Below are 6,529 nucleotides of genomic sequence, written 5' to 3'. Positions count from 1 at the left end.
TTTCCTCCTTTTTCTTTCACTTTTCTTATTCTATCTTGTGGATATACATATAACTTATAAAGATGCGCAAAAGAATATAACTGTTATATCGATATATCGAAAAGAAAAGAACATGATAAATGAATATCCGTTTTCGAACTTCATCTTCGTCGTCATCGTGTTGATATTCTTCAGATAAAATTCAAAAATTCTCGAGATGTTCATATTATCACGAGATTAAATTCGAGATAAGATTAAGATAATATACGCGAAGAGCGAAATTTGATCTTTTCAAATTTCGTAATAGTTACATCATCGTTATTGCATTATACTTGCATTATATAAATTTATATATAAAATAAAAATACATATAGAACTATGTAAGATACATATAGAGAAAAAAAAAAATATATATATATATATATAATAGTACATGAAACAAATAATACATATAAGACTATACAAAGATTATTTGTCGTCCAAACGAACCGTTCAAAATTTGTTTTTATCCGATATATAATATACAGTCGTTACTTTGAACGCAGTGTACGTTTACCTACTTTCATCTATTAAAACAAAAAACAAAAAATATAAAAAAGACAAAAAACAAGACTTATGAATACGATAAGTAGAAAAAATAAATTGAAACGAGAACGAGTGAAGGATAAAGTAAAAACGTAAGAAAGAGAAAGAAACGAGAGAATGAGAGAGAAAGAGAGAGAAAAATAAGAAGATAATTTTTAGATCGAGTATAAACAACATTTTTCGTCCTTTGCAATCTTATCTGAAATTATTCCTAAGTACTCTCGTTATTTTCTCGAAGAGATGACGGAAAGAGAAACGGGAGTCTGCTCGAGGACGTAGACAAAATCTGGAGTGGTCCAGTTAGGGTCCCTTCAAAAGCTTGATTTTGAACTAGGCAACCGTTTATTATTTCCCTGTCTTGCGAATAAGTATCTATAGAGGTGGGTGGTGGTCGCGTGTCTCTCGCTTTTATTACCCTACCGTCATTCCAAGGGACAAGATATACGTAGTCACAAAGCTAGACAAGTATCTTATAAACTTAACACGAGAAGAGATCTGGCGAATATCGTCTCTCTCTCTCTCTCTCTCTCTCTCTCTCTCTCCCTCTCTCTCTCTCTTTCTCTTTCTCTCTTCCATTCTCTTTCTCTCTCTGTCCTATTTCATTCAGAACAACCATACTCTCGCTCGTTTCGAGCACTTGCCTCTTTAATATTCTTCCAACCCTGTTTTTATTGCCCTTTCTTCGTCCCTTTTTTTCCCCTTTTTTATATATATATATATATATGTCTGTCTCTCTCTCTCTCTCTCTTTCTTTCTTGCTTTCTTTTTTCCTAATATTCTATCTTTCTCTTTCTCTAACGTTCTATCTCCCTATCACTTTCTCCCTCTCTCTCTCTCTTTCTTTCTTTCTCTGATATTATATATTTCTCTCTCTCTCTCTCTGTCTCTCTCTTTCTCTCAATTTTACCATCCCAATCTTTTTCTGACATTCTATCTTTCTCTCGACCGATTAATTTTCTTTCTTTAAAGTAAGAAGAATAAGATGAAAGAATGAAAGAAAGTTTATTCGGTTCGCGTTCACAGCATCTCTTCGATCCTTTCGTCTTTTTCCATCGAATTTTCTTCGCTCTCTTTTTCTCTATCTTTCTCTCTCTTTCTGTTTCTTTCTTTCTTCCTTTCTTTCTTTCTTTCTTTCTTTCTTTCTTTCTTTCTTTCTTTCTAAAGTAATGACGATTATTTGAGATCTCTAGCTCTTTTTGAAAAATCACGACACGAGAATATTACGTACGACTCATTTCTTTCGATGACTCTCTCTCTCTCTCTCTCTCTCTCTCTCTCTCTCTCTCTCTCTCTTTCTCTCTCTTTGTTTTTTTTCTCAATATCTATCTCTCCTTTCCTCTCTCGTTCTCTCTCTTTACTTAAAATCTTTCGACGAACAACTCGTTCCTATTTACTAGAATATATTAATACGAGTAATACGATTATTCATTCATACGTATAAATTTCATTCGAAAATACACGAAAATTTCTGTCCTATTTTGTATAAATTTTTTATCATAATTTATTTCTAAATTATATATATATATTTATATATGTATATACATGTAGGTACTTGTAAGTATATTACTTTTAAGTAAATTCGTATTAATGAAATTCTATATAAAAATTTAATCTTCTATAACGCCATTTATATAACTTTAAACTCGAACATTTATATACATATGTATATATTATCTTTCATTTTATCGTCATCAAATTAATTGTTACTTAATATTCGATTATTCTCATGTTCCATCATTCAAAGCTATAGTTGCATTGTTTCGATACAATATAATTATATCGTAATACATAATACTAATATTACAACTTTCACGATTATACAGATATAATTTCTAGTGAACGTTTAATAAAAAAGAAAAAAGAAAAGAAAATTGAGTTACAACGAAATTATATCATCAATTCGTTCAGAGAACGTTTGACCTCGATTATAATTTTAATACGCTTAGCACATTTAATCGTGACCTCGGCGTATAAGATAATTGTAACACTTACATACCTACGTAAAATCGTTCGTATCTTTTTTCGTTCGATCAATTACTCTAACAAAATATTTTATTCACCGTCCAATAATATTTCCATTTCGTTATAACATATTCTTTTCTCTTTCCAATAACAATCGATCTTACATTGCCTAAATTATACTTCACTCTTTTACTTTACACATACTAATCATTCCATAAATAAATATATGTATATATGTATATATAAAAACAAGAAAGAAAAAAGAAAAAAGAAAAAAAAAACGGAGATAATCGACAATATCGATTACTACTTTCTTTTTCTTTTTAATTTATTTTAAGATGGATATTATCCATAGTTTCTTTTTTTATCTTATAAATCTATCTTTCTTCTCTCTTTCTCTCTCTTTCTCTCTCTCTCTCTCTCTCTCTCTCTCTCTCTCTTTCTTTTTAATATCCTTCTCACGATGGAGCGATACTTCACCTTTCCTTTCGACCTCTCTCTCTCTCTCTCTCTCTCTCTCTCTCTCTCTCTCTCTCTTTCTCTTTCTCTCTCTCTCTCTCTTTCTCTGTGTGTCTCTCTTTCTCTTCTTCTTATTCCATAGAACGGTTCATCATATCCTTCGCCCCTTAGCAGGACGTACTAAACCCAGAGCGATGCCACGAAGGTGGTTCGCCAAGCCGCTGGTAGATAAATTTTGGTTATTATTAAGTCCCTGGCGCGACGACGAGCTAGGAGGATAGAACGACGAGGTCGATAAAGGTCGAATGAATTTTCACGAAAAAGTGAACTAGTATACATTTCGTAAAGATTAGATCGATTTCTTAACGGTTTATAATCGGTTAATAATATATTTAATATATTGATAGAATCTTTTATTTTAGAACTGGATCGAACAAACGTTCGACAAATTTTTATTTCGATCTTAAATATTACATTATAAATGAAAATATAGTAGTGATTTTATGGATTATGGATTAATGAATTACGTTCTCTCTTTTTCTTTTTTTTTTTATTATTATTATTTATTACGGTTTTGTAATAAATTTGGAATAAGAGTTAATAAAGTATACTGTTTTATATTAATCGAATGTTTTGAGTAGTTATCTTGGAAATGAAGTAAGATTTCAAATATATATATATATGTACATTATATTTTAATTATTTAATCAACAATTGTACTTTATAAATATATATTATAATTTACTATATAAATATAATTATTTTATAATTTATATTAATAATTAATATAAAATTAACATTCATATATATATATATAATATAAGTATTTAATAAACTTTGATATTTTTATTTTAACATCGATTCAAAAAAGGTCAGCCAGTGAACGAGAGAGAAAGAGACAGAAAGAGAAAGATCACTAAAAAAGAAAACAAAATCTTTTATATACATATATTACGTGCTCGACGTTACATATCGATCGGTATACCTGAATAACATACAACGTAAATAAAATGTTAAGAAATCACAGCAAGATAAATGTATCTAATACACAAAGCGTCCTTCTTAACGTACCTAAATAAATAAATGGATTTAGAAACGTAAGAGTGGGGGTAAACACAGACGAGCCGAACAGTCTCGTCCTATTGTCATTGATTATCCATCATCCTTCGAAGTTAGACGTGTTTGAGCCTTCGTTGCCGTTTAAATCTCGCAGTAAGTTTTAATTTTCGTTACTTTCTCCCAATTATTTAACTTTAATAAATATAGAAATACTTTGTACGTTTCGTAGTATTAATAATTTCATTAACGTGAATTTTCTTTTTTCATCTATTTCTTTTTTATACTTGTGAAGCATTAAAAATCGATATAGAATATGTCGTATCGAATATAACTTATAATAATAATTATATTTATTTAAACATCTATACAATTATAACCTGTTTATTCGTGTGTGTGTGTGTGTGTGTGTGTGTGTGTATGTGTATATATGTTTTAAAATAAATTAAAAATCATATTCGATGATATATTATTAGAACGATAAACGTTGATCTCGTTTGAACATTTACTTACGTTTATTTACAAAAGAAAGTGTTTTGACTTGTTTATTTAGACGCACCCGACATAAATGTCCCATCGATAAGACACAGTAGGAAGTTTCCGATAACAATACAGTAATCAATCCTACGAGCGAGGAACACATCGAATGCTATAATTAATACATTTCACGTTAATTATGGTATTGAACCTGAATCAAAAGCCGTTAACTAGCAATCACTAGGAGTTTCAATACTGTGTAACCAGTGAGTAAAAGATTTACAAGTTTTAATAAAAAAAAAAAAAAAAAAAAGAAAAAAAAGAAAAAAAGAAAAAAGACAAAAATTACAAAATTACAAAATACACAAAATATCAAGTAGGAGTGTAAACAGATTGTTCACCAAAAAACATAAATAAATAAATAAATAATTAATTATAATAACAACGAGTGAACTAATGCGATAAATCTTTTTAGATCGTTAACAAATAAATTAATTCGTTGCACATCATGGATATCGGCGAACATATGGAAAGCTATAAAATATTATGGGATTATTTGAAAACCGAATATCCGGAGCTTTGTCAAGTAATCTTGTATACGTTAAAAGACGTTTTTGAATCCGGAATAATCCCGGAAGGTACAACGGTGTTAGAATCATTACGTACGATAGTTAGTGCGAAACGACTTTCAATCAGTAACAGTCAACGTCGTCAAAAGAAAAAATTGACCGAAGAAAAATATACACAAACTGAAGAATATCCTCAAGGTCGTATTGTTCACGTTAAATCGACACTCTCTTGTCTTCATCGCTCTGATTCTTCGGCCAATGTACATTATATTTGTCCGCGGTGTGCAAAAATTTGGTCGGAGAGACGTTTGTAGTTTTATTAAAAAAATTAAAAAAAAAAAAAAAAGAAAAAAAAAAAAAAGAACAAAAGGATTAGATGAGGGAGAAGATACACAAAGGAATGATTAAACGAAGAATTTTTTTATAAATATATTTTATCGATTCTTATCTCTCTAACGCTTATCTGCGTTATGTAAGTATATATTATAGATTAGCATGATCAATAAGTAATATAGAAATTTTCGATATAAACTGTATCAATGTTTTTTATGTGTCATTTAGATAGAAAATTTTAAGAGACATTGCAGTAAAAAAAGATATGTAATATAAATTATAAAACGCTGATTGTTTTTCATTTATTTATTTAAGTATGAAATATCACAAATATAAATGTGTAATGAACATTTGTTCGATAGAAAATACGATTGAGTGTGTTATTTATTTAGATATAAAATATCAAAGATTTTCGAGGAGAAAGAATATCATTAGCGTTATTTATTTGATCAAATCAATATATACTAGATATAACAAGATACGAAATTGACTACGTATTAGAAAATATTAAATTCATTTTGTAAAAGAAACAGATTTTAAAGATATTTCAGAAGAATTATTTACATCCTCTCTTTTATTTCTTTTTCTTTTCTGTTCTATCGATATTTTTATACCATTACTTTATTAAAATTTATTCGATATAAATGAATATGTATTATCGTTTTATTTTTATCATTATAACTCTCATGATTATTTTCGATCATTCTTAATAATATATTAAATTTTATAACAAATATAATTGTGTATACCTAATGTATATGTACCTATATATACATATATATATATATATATATATATATATATATATATTTAAATATCTCGAAATACTTCACAAAAGAGATAATATTACAAAATAAGATAAAAATAAATATTTGCCAAGTTCTTAACTTTAAATGTATTTATAAGTTTCCATTTTTTATTTTCTTCTTTTTCTCTCTCTCTCTCTCTCTCTCTTTTTTTTTTGTTCTTATTTCATTTTTTATTTTTTCTTTTTCTTTAAAAAAAAAAGGTTGTTTCTTTTTCTTTCTTTTTTTTTTCTTCTTCTTCTTTTAATCATTTTTTACTTAGACGACATTTCTTAAGAAAATGAATATCTCAAGGAGATACCC

At 28.2% G+C, this 6,529-nt stretch overlaps 1 long non-coding RNA gene across 1 annotated transcript; it reads left to right on the top strand.

Moving 5' to 3' along the window:
* The first annotated feature begins 4,123 nt into the window (after positions 1-4,123).
* Positions 4,124-5,432, top strand: LOC122635035. The gene is made up of 3 exons (XR_006328548.1): positions 4,124-4,197; positions 4,595-4,784; positions 4,994-5,432. It is a non-coding gene; the product is annotated as an uncharacterized LOC122635035 (long non-coding RNA).
* The last annotated feature ends 1,097 nt before the right edge of the window (positions 5,433-6,529 follow it).

The sequence above is a fragment of the Vespula pensylvanica genome, chromosome 17 (assembly GCF_014466175.1).
Source record: "Vespula pensylvanica isolate Volc-1 chromosome 17, ASM1446617v1, whole genome shotgun sequence".
Lineage (NCBI taxonomy): Eukaryota > Metazoa > Arthropoda > Insecta > Hymenoptera > Vespidae > Vespula > Vespula pensylvanica.
Note: the sequence above shows the minus strand (reverse complement) of the source record. Positions and strands in the feature narration are given on the sequence as shown.